Source organism: Pseudorca crassidens, chromosome 17 (genome assembly GCF_039906515.1).
Source record: "Pseudorca crassidens isolate mPseCra1 chromosome 17, mPseCra1.hap1, whole genome shotgun sequence".
Lineage (NCBI taxonomy): Eukaryota > Metazoa > Chordata > Mammalia > Artiodactyla > Delphinidae > Pseudorca > Pseudorca crassidens.
Genome location: NC_090312.1, coordinates 12277418 through 12300826, shown reverse-complemented (window position 1 = coordinate 12300826; position 23409 = coordinate 12277418). Strand labels below are relative to the sequence as shown.

At 40.2% G+C, this 23409-nt stretch overlaps 1 non-coding gene across 1 annotated transcript; it reads left to right on the top strand.

The window, feature by feature from the left end:
• Positions 1-22107: 22107 nt before the first annotated feature.
• On the top strand, positions 22108-22180 carry TRNAV-UAC (transfer RNA valine (anticodon UAC)). The gene has a single exon. It is a non-coding gene; the product is annotated as a tRNA-Val (tRNA).
• The last annotated feature ends 1229 nt before the right edge of the window (positions 22181-23409 follow it).

The following is a 23409-nucleotide window of genomic DNA, read 5'->3' as shown; positions in this document are numbered from 1 at the left end:
AGAAAACTCAACTTTATTAATTTTTAAAAGCGAATTTAGAGAGTACAATTACAAATCAATTTTACACACATTTTAAATCCTATTAATTTCCTTATTTATAAAATTTATAACATGGCTTTGAAATAAGTAAGGGAAAGCAAAGGGAAGTCCATTTTGGTAAATAAACTTTGTCCTGCAAAGCTGCCAGTTGAGTCATAGTAATGGGGTCTGTGTCTCCTCATGATTCTTCTAATAACTTTTTTTATTAAACAGCTATTATGTACCATGCACCACATCAGTGCTGTGGATCTGTACTGAATATAAAAATAATAAATTCTAGGTTCAGCAGGAGGTTGATAGTCTCATGAATGTCACTTTTGCAGAGGTTACATCTTGCTGAAGGGATGACCTAGTGCAAAGAAATAAAATTTATTAATGTCACTGTCTTATGACAGTGAGTCACCTGGGTATGTCGGCAGCCTTCAAGAGAAAACCCATGCCACAAAGAGAGGTCTTTAAGGCTGCTCACAAGGAGGAACATCTCTTTTTAATAAATGTAAAATGACATCTTAAAAAGTTAAGATGGCATAAAACTATACAATGGAAAACTGTTGTAAAGGCCAATTATTTAGGAATTTGATTATGCAGAATGTTAGCAAGTTTCATAACTGACTTGTAGAAGCAGAGTAGTAACATAAAATATACAGCAGGCAAACAGATAGCAAATAGCAAAATAGAAGCTAGAAAAATTTCAGGGCAGAGAAAATAAAATTACCATCTAGATGTGGTGAGCCTCTTTATGTATATTGATTCTTGATTATTTTAAATATAAAAGGACAAATCCTGAAAAGAATCAAGACTGAAGACCCTAAAATCAGAATTCTAAGAGTACAAAACTATCTTCCTTGAAATATATCTCTCTTGCGTTACTTTCCATCTTCCTCGATAGGGAGACACTGGTAATAAATAAAAGTATTTATTTTTGTAGAAAAATTTATATTAGTTGGAAATTGTTACATTAGAGGATATAATAAGAACAGTAATAACTTACGTTTGTTGAGCACTATTAAGTACCAGTCCCTGCCCTTTATATGCAATTTATATGTTTCAGCTCATGTAATTTAATCCTCATAACCATCTTATAAGTTAGACACTACTATTCTCATTTTGCAGAGGAAGAAAGAGACAGTTTTTTCCTCTTTTAATCCTCTTCAGTATTTCCTTTCATCTTCATAATAATCCTGAGGTTAGATACTATCACCATTTCTACTTTACAGAGGGGAATTTACTAAAATTCTTTAATTAACTTAAAAAAGTAACTTAGCCAGTGTCACAATAGAAAATTGTGATGCCAGATTCTGCTCAGATATTCTGGGTCCAGAACCCTTACTTTGAATCACTACCACTAAACCATGTCCAATTTAAAAGGAGTATCACGACAGAGAGTAATATTTTTAAAAGTGTTTATATCGGTCAAGTTATAAAATCACGATCACCGATTATTTCTAGCAACAGGGGTGCTTTCGGGGTTCACCAAACTTTTAAAGACATATATCAGAGTTTAAACCATTGACCTAAAATGGTTTACTCATGTTCTTAAAAAGTCTCCCCAAAGCTCCATTATTCATACCGGTCTTTATGTTCTTTCTTCCTTCACCAGATTATCAGAAGAAAATATATTCTTCTTTTTTTGCTGTTTATTATGTAATTGCTAACCTTTTCCACTTGCTCCAAGGCCTTGTTCCATTAAACATCTGTGTCACTCCCCTGTATATTCAACCAATGGCATTTTTTTTTTTTTTTTTTTTTTTAGTTTTCAAGTGTTGCTGTAACAAGGTGACGCAAACTGGTGGCTAGAACAACAAAAGTTTATTGTCTCACAGTTCTGGAGGCTAGAAATCCAGGCTAAAGATGTTGTCTGGGTTGGTTTCTACTGAGGGCTGTGTGGGAGAACCTGTTTCGGCGCCTCTCTCCTAGTTTCTGGTGGTGTGCTGGCAATCATTGACTGTCCTTGGCTTCTGTTGCATTACCCCCAACTCCGTCTTCATGATATTCTCCCCCATGTTCTTGACCAGTTTCCTCTTTTTATAAGGACACCAGCATATCAAATTAGAGACCCACTTAATTAATTAGCTAAGGACTTCATCTTAACTAATTACATCTACAACCATTTTCTTTCCAAATAAGATCACATGATGAAACACCGGGAGGTTAGGACTTCAGCATAAGAATAATTGGGGTAGACATTTCAACCCACAGCATCCCCTTTAGTGGATTCTTCCATCTCAGCCAATAAAACTAATATTTCTCCTAACCCTATTTACTGTTTAATCTCTTACCTTTCTTTCTCATCCAGCCTTATTAAAAAAGGAGTTTATACTAAGTCTTCCTATATAAGAAAAAGTTGTTAGCCTGCAAGTGAAAGACCCTAACGCTGGCTAAATTAATTGAAAAGAAATATATTGGGAAGATGTGTTATAGCTAACAGTACAGAAGCTGTACCTCTGGAAGGACCTGTTGGCAGACAGAGTAGCGCTCTCCAAACATCTCATCTTCAATATCATGTTTCTTACCCCTCTTTCTATTGCGTGGTGCCATTGGGCTAGCTCTGGCCAACAGTCTCTTCGTATAAATATGTTTCATTTCCAGTGGAGGCATAGAATCACTGATGCATTACTGTCCTACTGTCTCTATTTCCCTGCTACATTACCTGTCATAGGTTGGGCACTCCAGAAGCAAATACTGAGATAGAGTTGAGTCACAGGTATTTATTAGGGATCAATACTTGTTAAGGGAAGAGGGAGCAAGTATGACTGGACAGAGGAAGAATTTGTCCACAATGCAGATCCAACAAAGCCTTAGCCAACCCAGGGGGAGATTTGGAGTAAGTACTTCCCATCACAGTCTCCCGAGTTGAGCAGAAATGGCCAGGTCTTTGTAATTCCACCTTGCTCCATATCAGAGCTGTCCGGGAAAAGGCACAACCTTGAGCATGAGGGCTCTCTACAGTCAAGGTAGACCTTGTAGTTTCTGATAACTGAGGTTGTCCACTGATATCACTCCCCATAGCTGGGAAGCAAGTCCTTCCTTGAAGGGAAATCTGAGTGGTGCACCTCTGTGTCTACCACAAATATCCAAGATGATTGAGTTTGTTTGGGTACCATGATTCAGATGCCCAGAGGTATATAGCTGGCAGAGGAAGGATACCTGAAGTAGTAGTTCCACCACAATTGCAAAAGAGGAAAAATAATAGTTTTCAAAGGGGAAATGAGATCCTGTTATTAGGTAGAAAATGGAATGGATATTGGGCATACAAAAACAGAATTTTTATTCTTTACCATTTTCTTATATCACTTTCACATTGAAGGAAGGTTGGATTCCTCCCTTACCATTTCACTTAGCTTTTGCTAAGCTCACAGATATTTTTTGTTAACTTATTAAGTTAATTACATATTGTTAAAAATATTCACTGCCTGTTCTTGTGGAAGGATGATATTTGTTCCCTCCTAGAAAGTAAGGCTTATGCATGGGCTTTGGATAATGAAATGTAACTGGAAGTGGCATATATAGTTGGTTTATAATATTGTGTTAGCTTCAGGTGTACAGCAAAGTGATTCAGATATATATATATATATATATATATATATATAAAGATATATGTGTTCAGATTCTTTTCCATTATAGATTACTACAAGATATTGAATATAGTTCTCTGTGATATATAGTAAGTCCTTATTGTTTATCTATTTTATATATATAGTAGTGTGTATCTCTTAATTCCCAAAATCCTAATTTATCAGTTTTAAGAGAAGCTGGTGATTCTGCCTTGTTCTTTTTCTGCCCTGCAGTGAACCTGGCTATGCCCAGATGAGGGCTGTTGAGGCTGGACACCAGAGTGAAGACAGGGAACAGAGTTGTAGGCAACCAATAGTAGAGAAACAGAAACTGAGGGTTTGGGGTATATGACATGTTATCCAAGTTCACCACGATCCTAGTCAGGACCTAGTAGACTTTGAACAAGAATTCATCTCCTACTTTCATCTTGTTGGATGTCCTATCCAGTCTCAGAGCCTCAGACTCAAATGCCTCTGGAAGCTGGGCAGGTAATTTCACATAATTCCAAAGCCAGTGGTAATTTTATTAGGGAGAACTAGTGTCCGAAGAGAAAAGGGAAGTACAAGCCTCCAGCTGAAGGCATTCCAGTTCAGATGCTTTTTAAAAGCTCTACCCAACCAAATCCATCTTCTGGATGAAATCAATCCTAGGACCACCAGTTGACACCCTCCAGCTACACCAAGCAGACCTCTCAGTGTGGCCCAGGCTGGCAATTCCCACAAGCTTATGAGGATTAGTTCTTAATAGACTGAAGCCTGAATTCCAAGCAACCAGGCAGGTTCTTCTATAGGGAGATCAATGCTAATGAAGAACACTGTACCTAGGTACAAAGAATGGAATTTAAGCCATCTCAATACAGTTTTATGAATAAAGTTTAAATTTTTCTCATGATTTGCTCTAAGAAAAGAAAAGCAAACAGATTTCCTCAAGGAGAGAACACTCCCAAATATCTGACTTCCTTTCATCCATGCCTTCCTGAAATCCTTGTTTAAGGCAGCTTAAATCACCAGAGAAGCACTAAAAGTCCTCTTTGGAGCTAATCTGTTCAGCAATGCCACAGAAGAATGCAGACTGAATAGCAAGTCTAAGCAGATTCTCTGGGACTGGAGCTCTTGAAAGGACAGAGGGACCGTTTTCTGTAACATAAAAGGGAATGGAATACATTTGCTCTATTTTCCACTCTTCTGTTCTGAAATATGAGAAACACTTTCAATGTGTTCCTTAGGCATCTCAAAGAATAAACTATTTCTGGCCCCGCACACCCATTGCTCTTCGTGGAAATCATATTACACCCTCCCAGTGATTTCTCAGAAGAAAATCAAAGCTTTCGAGTTCGGAAACATTCAAAATAGTGTCCTTTCCTCAGAGCACACTGGTAGCTGTATAGCTTCAGCAGCGCTGTGGGAGTACGAGTTCATATCCTGCCATTGCTGGGCAGATGACATCACTCTTATTTTCCATAAAGAGTTGTTCCATATTGCACTGCTTGCTGAGCAAAACACACATATGTGAGGACTGTAGATGAAATATGCATGCAATGTGGGCCCAGGCCAACTTCATCTCTTAAAGGAAACAGCGATGGTATTTAAGCGATACTGATAAAATAACATTTTCTCTTCTGAATTTAAAAACAATTCCCAAGCCTGCATGGAATCAGTTCTTCCAAATAGTTTATAAACCTTTTGTTAAGTCCTCTTAACATAATAGTTTAATGTTTGGGAGTCACTAGATTTAACAGAAAATAATAGGGACTGTTTACTAAGTGCTTATAACCGGCTGGGCACTTACATTTAATTCTCATCATAAGTCTCCTCTAATGGTGACATACTTCCCATTTTAGGGGTGAGAAGTATCAAAACTGAGGTCCAGAGAGGTTTAGTAAACGGCGCAGTGTTAATACTGGAGCCTGGGCTTCTGTCCCTGGCAAATCTGAGAGCAAACCTGGCTCTCCTCCCACCCCAGCTCATCAGAAAACAATGAATATTTGTCTTTCTCTGTCCTACACGGGAAAAGAATCTAAAAAAGAGTGGATAGATGTATAGCTGATTCACTTTGCTATGCACCTGAAACTAACACAACATTGTAAATCAACTATACTCTAATAAAAATTTAAAAACAGAAAGAAAACAATGAATAAGGTGAAAGGCGAATGAGTGTTTTTGATAACACATTTTTGAAATAGGATGACTTGCCAAATCTCTTCTCTCTGGAATGTTTCACAATCTGTTCCCTCGATTTTTTTTTTCTTCTTGAAGGCAGACTGGAGTAATAAAAACAGGCACTTTGAGGCCTTTAGAAGCAAAATAGTATATAAAGTAAAGAAGTGACAGCGACTGCTGTCATTCTGAAAGCACAAACTAAATCTCCAACAGGGTTTGATCATCTTTGAGTTTAAGCTGGAACATAACAGATTTGTGTCACTGTCAATGCCATTAATTCTGGGATAGGGTTACTAATATCTTTCCTTGTTCTTGTCTGCCTTAAGGCTTTTTCCAAGACACTGGGTGAAAAGAACCATTTCTCTTTAATATTGTTGGGACCTCCAAATGATCTTCTCACCAGCCCCCTTCTCTCCTCTCCCACATTTCTAAATCTTCCTAGGTGGCAAACTGAAAGATTGGCTCCTTTTGGCTTTTTTTTTTTTTTTTTGCCTTTTAGCAGCTGAATAACATTTGTTTCCCATCTCTCTCTTTTCTTCCCGACTCCCCCCCTTATCCCCACCCTGGAAAGTTAAGCTTCTTCCAGTGAGGTCTTCCCCAGTAATCCCAGAGGTCTCTTCTTCTCAGTCCAATCAGTACAATCATTATCAAATTGAGAATTTCTCCAGAGCTTAAATTTTGACTCTTTGGGGCTGGGAACAGATAGTCCTAATGATAAAAACAAAAAACACTCTCCCCACCCACCCAGAGAGCTTCACCAAATCACACTCTGCACACCTCAGGGGGATCTGCTGATATTACTAGAGTGAAGGATCAATCTAGAGTTGCCCTGGCAACAGTAATCAGCCTTGACAACCTCCTCCTGGGCTGTTTGGATGTACTGGAGGGGAAAAGGGAATGGGGTTGAGGAGCAAAGGTTTGTCCTCCCCATATTTTGAGGACTCCCTGGACAACAGTTCACTGTGTTCACTGCAAGGGGTACTTGGGGAGCCCACAGCCTGAAGAGGATCTGCTGTGATGAGGCTGATTTCGCTTAAGGGGCCCTTGAAATATGCATGCACATCCTAAAAGTTTTCAAGAACATTTGTCAGGAGCCAAACTTCCAGGAGGAGGTGGAAATTTATTCTTTAACAGCAATCTCTACACTTAGCAGTTGCTGAGATCTACGCCACTCATTCTCGGATAGAAAATGAAAGAATCTGCTGAAATCCAGGCTGGGAGAGTAAGACTTGGTTGTCAGCGAAGACAAGGAGAAGGCAGGGTTGGTTGTCTAACCCCACCCCCCATGTTGATTCCAGCTTTAGCCCCGCTCCATTTTTAGAGAGTGATCTAAAAATATACTCCTGCATGCCTGTGGCTGTAATGTGTACATAAAATCAAAGCCTCAAAAGAGAGTGATTACACTGGGAAGCACAGATATACCAAAAAGCAGAACTGGAGGATTCCTTCTACCTTCTGTAACAGGAGACGGCATGTGTGCGCATTAAACACACCTAAACGTTGTCAGAGTTGATTTCACGAATAGGTTTTCTGTGTGGAGTAACTTCAAGGACATCAAGGAGGACTGTTTTTCAGGTGTGATCCCATATTGCCCTTCCTCTCAGCCTAAAAAGACATTTTTGACAAAACTAAAATTGTAAGAATAAAATCAAACATGGATTAAGGGTGCTCCATGTACTGGTGGTATGATCAGGCCCCCCAACATGGCTGTCGCCTTGCTCTCTATCCATCCCCTGCTGGACCAGTGCCTACTTCACCTGCACCCTACTCACGTGGCTGACCTTCCTACGACCTTCCTGCATACTAGCCCCAACCCCAGCTGGCGATCATTCCAACCTTTAGGTCAGAACATCTCCACCATGATAGCCTGGGAAGGGGTGGTGAGGGGCGGGGTGGGGCGGGGCGGGGCGGGGCGGGCCCCCTGCTAGTTTCCCTGGTAACCGATGAGCCAACCAGATGTCAATTCCCCCTATAAATAACTGGTAGCCCTCCCCTTCCACCCGGGAGCCGCAGTGTCCTGGCTGGCTCCTGCCGCGTACGGTGGAGTGTTGCTCTGTGGCGGGAGAGGGAGATGCCACCGTCCCGAGACCCGCAGGAGTCCTTAGGATCGACTGACTGCCAAGTGAGGGTTCTTGGCTTCGCGACGCAGGAAAGAATCCATGAGCCGGCCAAAGAAAAGTGAAGGCAAGTTTATTTAGAGGGATACACCCTCCATAGGCAGAACGCGGACTGTGTCTGAAACTGAGAGCGGCCCTGGGGCAGGTTTTTATGGGCTAAGTAATTACCTGTGCTAACGAGCGGGAGGAATACTCTTGCTATTTTGGGGAAGGGTGAGGCTTTCTGAAGAATTGGCCACTGCCCACTTTTTGGCTTTTTATGGTCCCCCTCGGAACTGTCATGGCGTAAGAGGGAGTGACGTTTAGTGTTACAGAGAAGGTATAATGAGCTAAAGGTCAACGCCCGGACTCCTCTCAGAGCCACCTTGGTTTCATCTGGTTCTAGCCGGTCTTATCGCACTGCCCCTTCTTCATTTACCTAGCGTTTGTGTCCCGCCCCTTTCCCTCCTGCCTCAGCGCCAGGACCTTGCTTCAGAGGTGTAAGAGCCCGCATTCACGAACATCGATGTCTCTGTTGCTGACTCTGGGCTCTTTCTTTGGTCTCAAGGATGCGCAAGTACAGGGAACACAGGCCTGCTGGGTGCAGCCCAACAATTGGCGGAGCAGCCAGGAGACCAAGGAAACTCCCGAGAGCCCCGAGATGTTGGGAAATAGGGACGAGCAATGGAGAGTGGGTCCTGAAAGTCGTGGGAGAAATCCTGTGGTGGCTGCCCTTGACGAATGGGAGCCACCAAGAGAGTACAGAGAACTCTTAGGCGCCCGTAAAGCTGGTGCAGAGATATTGACCGCCACTGCAGTGGGGAAAACAGGGCAGTGGCCACAGCTGTGGGCTGGCCGTTGGTTTTTTTTAACATCTTTATTGGAGTATAATAGCTTTCCGGTGGTGTTAGTTTGTGCTTTATACCAAAGTGAATCAGCTATACATATATCCCCATATCTCCTCCCTCTTGGGTCTCCCTCCCTCCCCCCCTCCCTATCCCAGACCTACTAGAGAATGGACTTGGCCCTTGCTTTTCATATTAAGGAAGGCCACAGAGGCCGAGCTAACAGCTGAGGCGAAGGTTAAATTGAAGGCTGATTCACGTTCCTCTGAAAGCGAGGCATGTGTATGTGAGTGAATGATACGGATCGTTGTCTATTACTGTTACTTGTTTACACTCACTTGGCTATTTAGAAACTTAAAAATCCCTGCAAATGGCCCAAACTGCGAATCGTTTGACATTCTAAAACTGGTTTTTGCGTATACCCTTAGAGGAAGTTAGCTTTCTAGAAGGAATTGGTATTTCTCTTCCTGTGCCTTTGAGATATAAATGATCTACCTGGGCTCTCAGGAACTTTAATGTAATCCCTGAGAATAAAGGGGGGAAAAAAGAGGCCTTTTAAACTCCAGAATGACAACTGTGAGATCTCTGTGTCTATACACATATATGTATGTCCACGTGCACCTTATACATATGAGGTGTCTCTGCCTCCATGTGGCGTTGCCAAGATTGGTTTGTGGATGAGCTCTGTTTAATTGGCTTAAAAGAAATTACACGCTTATATGAATTCTCAGAAAGCTCCAAAGTTTGCCCACATCCTGGTGAATGACTGATCTTAGTATCGTAGGTATCTATCTCTCGATGCTCTTTAGCTGCTGGTGTCCGTATTGTATTTGTGGTGTCTGGTTGCAGTGCCCCTCTGTGTACCTGACCCCAGGGAAATCACGGAAGAGGGGCGGACCGAGACTGTAAGGGTTGTGCAGGGTATGTAAGAGTGGAGTGTCTGGTCAGGCCCCCCAAGATGGCTGACGCCTTGCTCTCTGTCCATCCCCTGCTGGACCAGTGCCTACTTCACCTGCACCCTGATCATGTGGCTGACCTTCCTACGTACTAGCCCCAACCCCAGCTGGCGATTGTTCTGACCTTGAGCACAGAACATCTCCATCACAATAGCTTATCAAAGGGGTGGTGAGGGGTGGGGCCCTCTGCTGGTTTCCCTGGAAACTGATGAGCCCACCTGATGTCAATTCTCCCTGTAACTGGTAACCTCCCCTTCCTGCCGGGGAGCGAAGACTGCCGCCATGTCCTGCCTGGAGAGAGAGAGAGAGGGAGAGAGAGAGAGAGAGGGAGAGAGAGAGAGAGAGAGAGTGTGGTGTGTGTGTGTGTATGTGTATATATATATATTATATATATAAATATATATATATTCTTTAATATATATATAATATATATAAATATATAAATAAATATATATAAAATTATATATATATAATATATGTATATATATTTATATATAATATATATAAAATATAAAATATATATATAATATATATGTATATATATTATATATAATATATATATTCTTTAATATATATATAATATATAAATATATAAATATATATATAAATATATATAAACAAATATATATATAATATATATAAATATATATAATATATATAAATATATATATATTATATAAATATATATATATTCTTTAATATAATGGAATACTACTCAGCCTTAAAAAAATAAATAGAAAATCCTGTGACTTAGAACCACATGGCTGAACCTGGTAGATATTATGCTAAGTGAAATAAACCAGACACAGAAAGACACATTTTGCTGACCTCATTTATATGTGGAATCTAAAATAGCCATACTTATAGCATCAGAGAGTAAAAGGGTAGTTGCTAGAGGCTAGCGGATGGAGGAAGTGGGGAGACTTTGGTCATAGGGTACAAAGTTATGTTACACAGGATGAATAAGTTCTGGAGATCTAAAGTACAGCATGGTGACTATAGTTAATGATTCTGTATTGTATACTTCAAATTTGACAAAAGTGAAGCTTGTGTTCTCCCCACACATTAAAAAAAAATGGTAACTGAGGTGATGGATCTGTTCATTAGCTTTATTGTGGTGATCATTTCATGATGTATTGGTATGTGAAAACATCACATTGTATACCTGGAATATATACAAGTTTTTTTTGGATTGAATTAAGGATTTTTTTTACATCTTTATTGGAGCATAATTGCTTTACAATGGTGTGTTAGTTTCTGCTTTATAACAAAGTGAATCAGTTATACATATACATATGTTCCCATATCTCCTCCCTCTTGCGTCTCCCTCCCTCCCACCCTCCCTATCCCACCCCTCTAGGTGGGTCACAAAGCATCGAGCTGATCTCCCTGTGCTATGCAGCTGCTTCCCACTAGCTATCTACCTTACATTTGGGAGTGTATATATGTCCATGCCACTCTCTCGCTTTGTCACAGCTTACCCTTCCCCCTCCCCATAGCCTCAAGTTCATTCTCTAGTAGGTCTGTGTCTTTATTCCTGTCTTACCCCTAGGTTCTTCATGACATTTTTTTCTTAAATTCCATATATATGTGTTAGCATACGGTATTTGTCTTTCTCTTTCTGACTTCACTCTGTATGACAGACTCTAGGTCTATCTACCTCATTACAAATAGCTGAATTTTGTTTCTTTTTATGGCTGAGTAATACTTGTCAATTGAACCATAAGAAGCTGGGGGAAAAAAAAAGCTTGGGTATGCTTTGGCCCTGGGGAGCATTAACTCTGGTTGCCTGGGGTAATAATAGAGGTTGAGAGAAGTGGGGTTGTATAGCTAACCAAAATGTAGCGTGAAGGCCCTGGGCTCTGAGAACAGACGAAGGGAGGGTTCCAGGATTGGTAAAGGGCAGCAGTCAGCAAACATATTCTGTTGAGCCAGACAGTAAATATTTTCCACCCTACAGACCATATGGTCTCTGTTGCAACTACTCAACTCTGCTGTAGTAGCACAGAAGCCCCCATAGAGACAGTGAGTGAGCGAGTGATCGTGGCTGTGTTTCAATGAAATCTTGTGGATTCCATAATGTGAATTCTACGTAATTTTCACATGTCATGAAATATCATTCCTCTTGATTTTTTTCAATTACTCCAGATTTAATAAACATTTGCAACATGAGCCGTAGAAAAACACACAGCAAGCCAAATTTCACCCATGAGCCGTAGTTTGTCCGCTGCTAGTGTAGGTCATGGAAAGTCAGCAGAAGTCTCTTCCTCACAGGGAGAGACTGCCCAGGGCTACCATGAAGACCTAACCTTTCAGGATCCAGTCAACTTCCAGGGACTTGGGAAGGAAATGAGTGTGTGTTTTTGGTCCCACTCCTACGTGCCAGGGCCTGAGCTGGTACTTCATATACTTCATCTTTGTTTAGCCTCTCCAAACTCCTAGGAGGTGGTGATGTTACTCATTGCTTATATTGCAGCTGAAAAAGCCTTTCTCAGGATAACGACAGCCAGTAAGTGATAGTCCTATGATGAGCAGTGTTGACTGGCTGCAAAGCCCTTCCTCTGTTCATTGTACCTCACTGCCCAGCAGGACCAGAACTTGATCCAGGCAGGTCTCGACTTCATATTTATATTATAGCGGTTCACTTTTGTCTCGCTGACAGAGGAATAAAACTTTGGTGGAGCTGACAGGTACGTAGCAATTTCTCATCCAACTCTCTTATTTTGCTGGACAGGTAGATGGCTTAGTAATGCTAGGCTTGAGGTGAGATATGAAAATGAAGAGCAAAAATAGACTCCCAGGGCTTCCCTGGTGGCGCAGTGGTTGAGAGTCCGCCTACCGATGCAGCGGACATGGGTTCGTGACCCGGTCTGGGAAGATCCCACATGCCGCGGAGCGGCTGGGCCCGTGAGCCATGGCCGCTGAGCCTGCGCGTCCGGAGCCTGTGCTCCGCAACGGGAGAGGCCACAACAGTGAGAGGCCCGCGTACCGCAAAAAAAAAAAAAAAACTTCCTTAGGGGTAATTCAAAGGATTCCCAACTAGGGGTAATTTTGCCACCTAGAAGACATTTGATTATGTCTAGAGATACATTTGGTTGTCACAAATGGGGAAGGAGATGCTGCTGGAATCTGGCAGATAAAAGCCAGGGATGCCGTAAGATATCCTAAAAGGCACAGGAGAAACCACCACAAAAAATAATCATCTGGCCCCCAATATTAACAGTGCTACTGTTGAGGAATCCCACCTAGGGGTTCAGTATTTCTGCCATCCCTCAGGCTCAGCCCCCATCACATCCAGTTTCTACTTTAAAAAAATCACTTGTGTGGCCTATGAGATAGTCTAAACATTTTAAGATGATCTGTTTCCCTTTCCCCAGCCCGAAATACGCCCGAACCAATTACCAAGCGCTGTGCCGTAGCCACACCTGACTGCTTGAATTTCCCTGAAAATACCTACTGCTTTTCTACATCTTCACCTTTGTTCAGGTTTGCTCTCTGCCTGGAACATCCTTCAGCCTATTCTCAATTACTGAAATTCTTCTCATTTTCCCAAATCTAGCTCAAATTTCACCTCCTCCTTTCAGCCATCAGTTGGATGTCCTTCTCTGATTTCCCCACAGTGCTAACACTACAGCAGCGAAGAGAATCTAAGCTTGTACAGTACTCACTGGTTTTTCCCACTTGAGCTCCCAACACTAGTCACCCTTAATATTTTCCTTGAGTTCACGAGTGTCTCTGATCATATCTGTTTAAGTGCTTAACACCATGCCAGGCAGAAGGAAGGCACTGGATAAATCAGGAATGTTAAGTTGAATACACTTTGTTTGGAACAATGAAGGGAAAGGCAAGGAAGAAGACTAAAGATTGATTCAAGACACAAACTATCAAATGCTTTTAACATTTCCAAAGTCTGTTCTCTGAACCAACTTCCCATCTACCATTTAAAAGGAAACACTTTTTGTTTTCATACATTCAAGTCCCCTAGGAACTGGAAGGGAGAACCAGGGTAGATAAGGACTCACCAGGCTGAGTAGAATGAGAACTGTTGCTACCCATCCCTCTCCACCTTGAGTAATCTGCACTTGCTAGGGAGTCAAGGAGGCAAGCAGGGGAATTCTAATCACCCAGAAAAGGGCAGGATTTGTCCTTCTGTGTGAAGGACCAGGAAGGACTTCCCAAGTGGTCATCTCCATTGGTCTATAGGGGCTTAATCTCTGATACAAAGAAAATACTTTTAGTGGGTGTATTTTCCCCATATACGTGTTGGTAATTCTAGTGTCAGATCAACCTTGGCAATAGTAGCAGCTTATTCTTGGACGAGCAACTAACCATCTTTGAGCCTCAATTTCTTTAACTACCAAATGGAGATACAAATATTAATGTTGTTGCTAGGAATACATAGTATTAATAAAAAGCAGCATAATGTCTGAAAGTTGTTTCCATTTTGAATAAGATGTCTCTGCCCCATTTGAGAGAAGTTAATGGTAAATCATCCCAGTTATTAAGCCAGTTATTACCAATGCATTCCTGTGAAACCTTTTGGAAGCCGAAATGCTTAAAGAAGCAATTACCTTAGGACACATCTTGCTAACAGATGCACGAAGTAAATTGAGATTAAAGCACAGATGCTCACAGACACAGTTAAAAGTTATGGCGACTTGATGCTAAGAGTCATTCCTGGGAAAGCTTGGTGGTGCTACTCTCCCTGATTGGGGTGCATGCCTCTCTAACAGCTGCTGCAAAACAAATGCTGACCACTATTTTTACTTTTCACCTTTTTTCTTAAAAGCAACATCCTCTTTAAATTCGTTTTGGTTAGCCAAAATAGGTACTGCTGTAGGTCTTTGTAAAAGTGAACTTTGGGGCTTCCCTGGTGGCCCGTTGGTTGAGAGTCCGCCTGCCGATGCAGGGGACACGGGTTCGTGACCTGGTCCGGGAAGATCCCACGTGCCGCGGAGCGGCTGGGCCCGTGAGCCATGGCCGCTGAGCCTGCGCGTCCGGAGCATGTGCTCCGCAACGGGAGAGGCCACAACAGTGAGAGGCCCGCGTACCGCAAAAAAAAAAAAAAAAAAAGTGAACTTTGAAAAGCAGGGGATATCTATATTTCTTAAGCCTCCACAGAGAGCCCAAGAGTGAGCTGAATAGTTAGAAAGTGGGATTTCATCTCTGCCTTTAGGGATCTAGTGGTCTGGTAGAATATGATTCAAGCATAATGAAAGACTGTTTGAAGTAAATGTAAATTTTTGTGTTACAAACGTCTAGTACTTTAGGTTTTAAAAAAAGAGTGAGGTCAAATGAAGCAGGAACCAACAGAGCAAGCTTTAGGGAAGAAATGCCAGTGCCTGTGCCCTGAAGAGTGAGGGGCGTCTGGATAGGTGGGGAAGGGAAAGAGAAATATGCTTATTTTTAAACAGTCAGTAAATGAGAAATGACCCACAGAATAGCCTCACCTTGAAGGAAGCCAAAGTCATGTTTAGTTTCCCAGAGAGAAAGCTGAAGTTCCCAAAGCATTTCGAAATGAGAATTGGTTGCTGTACCTTTTTATGATCCAACTATTTCCAGGTATGATTCCGTCAAGTACCTTTTAAAGGTTTCTGCTCTCACTCTCAGAAGCTGTGGGAAAGGACTCTTCGTGGTTTGACATTCCTTTTCATTTACTCTGGAGGAAAACTCATCATGAACATTTCCATATGCTGGTCTTCTCCTATACAGATTTATGTCAACAGTTTCCGTTTTAACAGTTTTCAAAACACATGCTCGTTCCCAATTCATTTCCCCTAGAAGTAATGCAGCAATAGCGTGATTCATGGATTACGGGGACTGTGCAAAGTTATACAAGCAGGTGTGACATTTCTACTTGGTAAAAGTCATTGTCCCAGAACATATCAAGTGACAAGATTCACCCACTGGCTTGAGGTTGTTCTGTTGTAGTCAGTGATAAACTCATCCGTGCTGTAGCAGGCTCTTGGTTTTATTAAGAGATTGTCATAATACCAATTTGTAATATAAGATTTATCCCAATGTAAAAATGACATAGGAATAGGAATGAGAAGCAATTGATAGAGTCACAGATTGGAAGCTCTTAATTATTATCTCCTCCCAATAGTTGTGTGGAATTGGAAACAAGAAGTAAAATATAAGTAACATGAGAATATTTAAGGTTTACAAATAACAAAACAGGTATCTCCTGAAGATCCATTACAAGCTTTTTGTGTTGAGATATTTCCATCCTTTTAAAGATTGAATTTGAGTTTTGGAATTTACATACATTAATAGTTTTGAATAGTTTAGAAAATGTGTTTTAGAATGTACATTATGGTAGGCCAAAGAAGAGAGAGCATTAACCTAAAGTGAATTACCCAAGTTCATACTTCCAAAAAGCCATAGTAAAATGTCCCCTCATTCTGAGTGCTTTTTATACTGGCCACATACACATTTCCTGGGGAGACAGTTTCCTAGTCAGTCCCGCATCCTTATAGCTTCAGACCAGAAAAGGTACATATTGGAAAGGGAACTCGACCAATGTCTAGAAGATGAGGATCTCAGTCTGTTACCTACCATTAGGGCAGCATTGTCCTTCTGCCCCACTTTCATCCCTGAAATGAGGATGTGACTAAAGAAACTTTGTCTCACCATCACTGTCCTCTAGTCTGAATTTAGAAGAATCAATGAAAATGAACAATGGCCAGCATACAAGGAGTATTCTTTGCGTTAGGCATCATGACAAGCACTTCGCATGCATTTTCTGACTCAACACATAGAGCTGTTGGCCAGGATAAATGAGTTTCTACGTGGAAGGCACGGAACACAGTCCCTGGTATATAGATCTCTGAACTTAAAAAGATAAAAAGAAAGGAAGGGAGAGAAATAAACTCTATTTGTCAGATACTATTATTTTCCCCATTTTAAATGAGAGGACCCTAAGGTTGTAGAGAGGTGAGATAATCTGCCCGAGGTCACCCAAGCGACATTGTGAATCCATGACAAATCCAGGCCCCTCAAATCCAAAGTCCAGGTCTAACTGGTGTTTATAAATCTAAAAATGTGAAAGTTGTACAACCGTGGAACAAAGAAGATGTCCGTCCTTCAACAAAATTATGAGTTGTCAAAGTTTTAAAAAGTACTGTGTTTTGGTGATGCAAGTGCAAAGAGAACTGGCAGTAATGGTAAGCTAAGACTTAACCAGAGGTTTACGTGGGATCAGAACTTACAAGATGGATGTGTTTCAGGTTCATGCATTACTGAGTAGTGCATTACATTTAAAGTTTGTTCATGTTTCATGTACTTCCCAGAACAGAAATATACAATATCATAACTTGGGTTTGTTATGTTTATATTCTTTTCTTTTTTACATCTTTATTGGAGTATAATTGCTTTACAATGGTGTGTTGGTTTCTGCTTTATAACAAAGTGAATCACTTATACATATACATATGTTCCCATATTTCTTCCCTTTTGCGTCTCCCTCCCACCCACCCTCCCTATCCCACCCCTCTAGGCGGTCACAAAGCACCGAGCTGATCTCCCTGTGCTACGTGGCTGCTTCCCACTAGCTATCTATTTTACGTTTGGTAGTGTATATATGTCCATGCCACTCTCTCGCCTTGTCACAGCTTACCCTTCCCCCTCCCCATATCCTCAAGTCCATTCTCTAGTAGGTCTGTGTCTTTATCCCTGTCTTAACCCTAGGTTCTTCATGACATTTTTCTTAAATTCCATATATATGTGTTAGCATACGGTATTTTTCTTTCTCTTTCTGACTTCACTCTGTATGACAGACTCTAGGTCCATCCACTTCATTACAAATAGCTCAATTTCGTTTCTTTTTATGGCTGAGTAACATTCCATTGTATATATGTGCCACATCTTCTTTATCCATTCATCCGATGATGGAGTCTTAGGTTGTTTCCATCTCCGGGCTATTGTAAATAGAGCTGCAATGAACATTTTGGTACATGACTCTTTTTGAATTATGGTTTTCTCAGGGTATATGCCCAGTAGTGGGATTGCTGGGTCATATGGTAGTTCTATTTTAGAAGCAGCTTAAATGCCCATCGACAGATGAATGGATAAAGAAGATGTGGTACATATATACAATGGAACATTACTTGGCCATAAAAAGGAACGAAATTGGGTCATTTGTTGAGACGTGGATGGATCTAGAGACTATACAGAGTAAAGTAAGTCAGAGAAAAACAAATATTGTATATTAACGCGTATTTGTGGAATCTAGAAAAATGGTACAGAAGAACGAGTTTGCAGAGCAGAAATAGAGACACAGATGTAGAGAACAAACGTACGGACACCAAGGGCTGGAAAGCGCAGGTGGTGGTGGTGGTGGTGGGATGAATTGGGAGATTGGGATTGACATGTATACACTAATATGTATAAAATAGATAACTAATAAGAACCTGCTGTATAAAAAATTTTAAGAATAAAAAATATCCCTTGTATAAAACACTAGGGACTTTTCATTGTTACTTATTATTCATAACAATTGAGGTATATGTTGTTATTTTGCAGAGATTAAATAAATTGCCAAGATCACATAGTTATTATATGAAAAGGCTAGAATTCCATCCAGGTCTCTCAGACTCCAAAAGGCTTAGGCTTTTTCACTGGCTGTCATGTTAGGCATAGTTTTAGTTTCTAAGGCAAAATAATCTGTAAATTTGCAGAGGATTGATTAAAAACGGGAATATACTAGGTAATAGGATGAACTATGCCATTTTTCTCTTTCTGTACTGTGTAAACTGTGATTCTATCCAAGGAAATTCTGTTCAATTCTACCCTCAAGACACACTTCTTTGTTCTGCTTACTCAATTTTTTGCCAGCTATTTTATTTAACATTCAGCATCATGGAATGTTTGAATTGGAAGAGGCTTTGAGGGTTGTCTGTTGTACCCTATGCATCTTAGATACTGTGAAATAAATGTTTCCAAATTTGCTCGAGTCTTCACATTTTTACGATAATAGAATTTGTGAAAGAGTGAGATCAGTAGAAAAAAAATTATTTGTGTAATATTTTGAACCACAGAGAAGCAGCTCATAACTGTTTAACAAACGAGTGAATAAATGAAAGAGCATTTATTTTTCCCATGATATTTTAAAATTTAATTATTTTATTCTTTTTGCTAAATGGGACAGGACAATGGTTCTAGCAGTGTATGGATTTTCTTTTTAAGCACCAGGCACTGTCCACTGTCACAATAAACTACTTAAGAAGAGATGACCTTTTGGTATTTTGCTTTTTTTCCATGTCCTGATGGGGAAGAAACTGCAAATGTCTTTCTTCTTTCATTATGTACGTTTTGTTGTAAACCTGGCTCAGGTACATAGTCACCTCTAGGAGGTGAGAGACATTACTCTTACATCTCAATATCTAGAACAGGTGTGGTTCTTTTGGGCAATTGATTTACTTTTACCAGCTAAGAGCCAAGATTTCCACACTTTTCGCATTTGCCTCTATGTTAAATGCTAGGAAACTGAGACCCAGAGACACTTATTTTTCTGAAACATTTGAAATCCTGTGGCATATAGTTTGTATGTGAATTCCATGTCCGGTTCTAGGACTTTTTCACTTTTTTCTATCTTCATTTCCTGTTTATCCTTTGCTTGTCTCTATTTTTAAAATAGTGTCACTGTAAACATTGTCCATTTTGAAATAAGTTGAAATTTAAATAAATACACACGTCAATATAAAAATATTTACGGACAAAACGGAGTTGAGAATGTATGCACATTCATGCTTTCAATGTTGCATATATTTTTTAAAAATTAAAAGAAATCAGTGATCACAATTAAATATTGATATTTTTTTTCCCCTCAAAGCATGCAAAAGTTAGCAATCTTACTTTAGCTTCCGCATTGCTTTCCTGGTTGAGGACAGAGCATTCCCACTCTACAGGGTTGAATTTCAGGTCTGCTGTCCAGAGACTAATCTTACTTTAACTTCCATTTAAGAGAAACAATTCCGCTCCCAATGTGAATCGCCAGTACCCTGGAATGATTACTTGGAGGAGTTAGCTATAAAGGCAAAAATTCTTTTTTTTTTCTGTCTTGCTAATGATTTGAGAACTGAATCTGGCATCCAGCAGTGCTTCTCTCCTTTGCCTGGTGAGGGAATGATTTGGTCTGCAGAGGGAGAAGGGCTCTGACAATGTGTTCGGGCGTGTGGGGGGGCTTCAATCACAGGACACGGAGGTCATGGACACAGATACACTAGCAGAGCCTGTTTTCTTGTCTAAATCTTGGATGGGAAGAAGATAAAGATGGGACTTAACAATGACATGAAAGCCTTCTTCCCAAAAGCCCATTAAACTGTGAGGAAATCATGATGGCTAAGAATTGTTTCACACTGTGGGTTGATGAGTGCTGGGGGCAGGGAAAATCATTACACACTCCTAAGACACCGTAATTGTCCAGCCAGACTTGAGGATTCTTACATAAGCCAAATAGGCAGAACATATTCCAAAAACGCACTTATTTCAACTCCCTCCTCTGTTCCTCTTGGGCAGAAAGTCAGCTAGTATGGGCTTTGGGCCATGTGTTGAATTAACCTAATAAATATCTAGTTTATTTACTATATTTCAGAAATATGTGTGTCGATTTTTTTTGGTTTTATTTTGCTTTCTTTCAATGATTTTATACACATATATAAATTAATTGAATATATATCCCTTAAATATATATGACATTTAATCTCATTACATATATATGTATATGCATATTCTTTTGAAAGCATATTCTTGAGTACCTGGTATATGTTAGGCACTGATCTAGGAGTGACAAAACAAAGATAGTTTCTTCCCTCAAGGAGCTCCCAGCAGAGTGGAGGAAATGGGCAAATAGTTCAGTAACAAAATGCTAGATAGAGTAAGAGCAGGGACTTGGTGGGGGATGGAGAGAGGGATGAGCTCAGCAGCGGTTTTAAAGACAAGGTGACATTTCATCAAGCATTCAAGAATAAAGAGAAGTTTGATTGTCTGCTTTATACTCTTCCTACTTATTAAAGGGTAGAAGTTTGCCAGTTCTAAAAAGAATGTGGAAGGCAGTCTGGGCTGAGTGAGTAATATATGCAGAAGCATAGAGGTTTGACAAAGTTTGAGGAGCCATAAGAAATTCACTGTAACTTTCATGCCATTGAATACTAGGGCCTGAAGTTATAAGCATAAACAAGACATTGTATTTTATAGTAAAACTAGCTGAAGACGACCAGGAGGGTTCAAACAGGAGAAATACGGAGTGAGATCCATACTCCAAAGGCTTAATAGCTTTACATCAGCTCCCAAGACTTATCAACATGTTGATGCCAATGTATCTATTAGAGCTGTGGCCACAGTCTATGACAAAGACAATACCATTATAATTATGGTCTCTCTGTATCTATGGCATGTACAAACCAATCAGCTTCACAAGTTTTTTTTAAGACTAGTGGTGTATGTGCTAACTATGATTTGTTTCTCTAAAATGCCTTAACTATTCCATGCAACATTCATATTCGATGAGTAAACGTGTCCATGACATTTTTCTTCCTTGATATACAGGGGCATCTGTATATCAAGGGATATAATATAGAATTAGTCTAGAATCAGTGAAGACCTATGATACATCCATAGAATCAGGAATCATCCCAGGAAGATGGAAATATGGAGACATTTTCGCCTACTGCCTCATATTGAAAACGGGTAAATTGAGTCCTAGACACATGAGGAGTATGTCTATAGTTGTACAATTAATCCTTACTTAAAGCTCTCTCTCTCTTTCTCATCTCTATATATATTTTTTATTTATCATTCATCTATATATCATAAAAGTAGTAAAACTGCATTTCAAACAAAAAGGAAAATGGAGGGAAAAAATAACATTCAGACTCTGCCTCTCTAGCACAGCTATTATTATGTATATATATTACTTCTAATCTCCTTCCTAAACACATGTATGTTTAGTTGAAATTAGGGGTCTGATTTTATAGTCCCTTTAAACTTAAATACACACAAGCATACTCACACACGCAAAGACACTTATCTTCCACAATAACACTCCATATCCTTTTATACTCTCCATCGATCCAATTCCCTACTTCAGGGGTCATCAAATGTAACATGCAGGTTATATGCTATATATACATACATAAAGTATATGGGAGGCTATTTGTTTTTATAATAATAGGACCATACTAAACAACTATTCTGAAGCTTACTTTTCCCTCTGAATTTATCATGGGCCACTTTCCTGGTTCAAAGATACAGTTCTAATATTTTCTTTTTAATAGCCTCAAATATCCCATAAATCTAATTAGCATACAATTTAATTGTTAACCATCAAACTGTTAATGGCCATGAGGACTCTTTTCCTTTTCCTCCTGTCTTTTGTCCAGAGACACTGGGAAAAGTATCTGAAAGAGTAGAGAGGCTGAACTAAGAAATTAATGATCAAGATAGGAGTGGAAGGGCTTCCCTGGCAGTCCAGTGGTTAAGACTCTGCACTTACACTGCAGGGGGTGCAGGTTCAATCCCTGGTCAGGGAACGAAGATCCTACATGCTGCACAGCATGGCCAAAGAAAAGAAAGGAGGGGAAAGGTTAACCTGGATGACGGGGTAGTGCCTCACTGCAATGGGAGATGGAAGGAAGGATGTGCTCTGACACCATTACATTTCCAAGGCCATCACAGATTTATTTCAGACCAGTACATTTTTCTTAAAAAAGAATCCCAGTCCATAGATTAAAGTAATGAAGGATTTGAGACTTGAATAAAAATGCTTTCTCTGTAATTTTATCTAAAATTTTATTTGATTAAATTCTCTAAACTTGCAGCATTGTATGTCACGAAAGGTCCATTTTTCTATTCCTAACCATATTCCACAGAGTCACAGGGTCTACCCCAGTCCCCCCCCCTCTGCCCTGACTCCGTGTTACCCTCTGAGCCCTGACAAGGCTCGCAGACCTAACCTTGGAGCGTAGAATCAGAGCACCTTAAATAATAAAGGTAGAGAATGAAACGATACTGTGATTAATAATAATAACAATAGACAATAGAAGACTGTGTAAGTTACTTTCTCTGAGAAGTTGGTACAGTGAACTCTTGTAAGCCCTGTGGATTATGTCAGCACCAAGTGATAAAATGCTTTGTTTTCCAAAGCGTGGTTGGTCAACACTGATTCCAAATTAAGAACTCCTTGTTCATCTGAGAAGATGTACCCGGTCATCAGGCATGTTCCTCCCACATGGAGCAAGGGAAAACATGACCCCAGGGGTTTCTGGCTCTATCAGCGTTTGTCGTGGCTTCTTCTCATGAGAATGAACACTCAGGACTCAGCATTTCCGTTTCCCTTTGGCCAAAGCGTGTGAAAATGGAGAGTAATAAAACAACAATAAACAACCAAAAAATTACAGTCAAACCCTCTCTAGCCTCAGGAGGCAGTGTTTGTCCTGGCTTTCTCTGCTGGCCAAAGGACAGCACAGGAAGAGGGGGTGGAAAGTTCTCATTTTTTTTTCTTCTTGTTAATAGCTCAAGTATCCTTCCTCTGGATATACCCAATTATATTCAGCTATTAATTATTAGCTTCTGACGGTGGGCCTGTGATCATTTGGATGAAATACATTTGTATATCCTTTATATCAAAACGTATATTTAGTAAATAGTCCTGAGTTTCTCTTCTTTTTGGAGTCTTATCCAAATTATTAATTCTAAACATTACTCTTTCTCTTTTGCCTTTTTTCTCTTTTTCTTCTTCAGCCTCTTCTTGCTGTAGGTG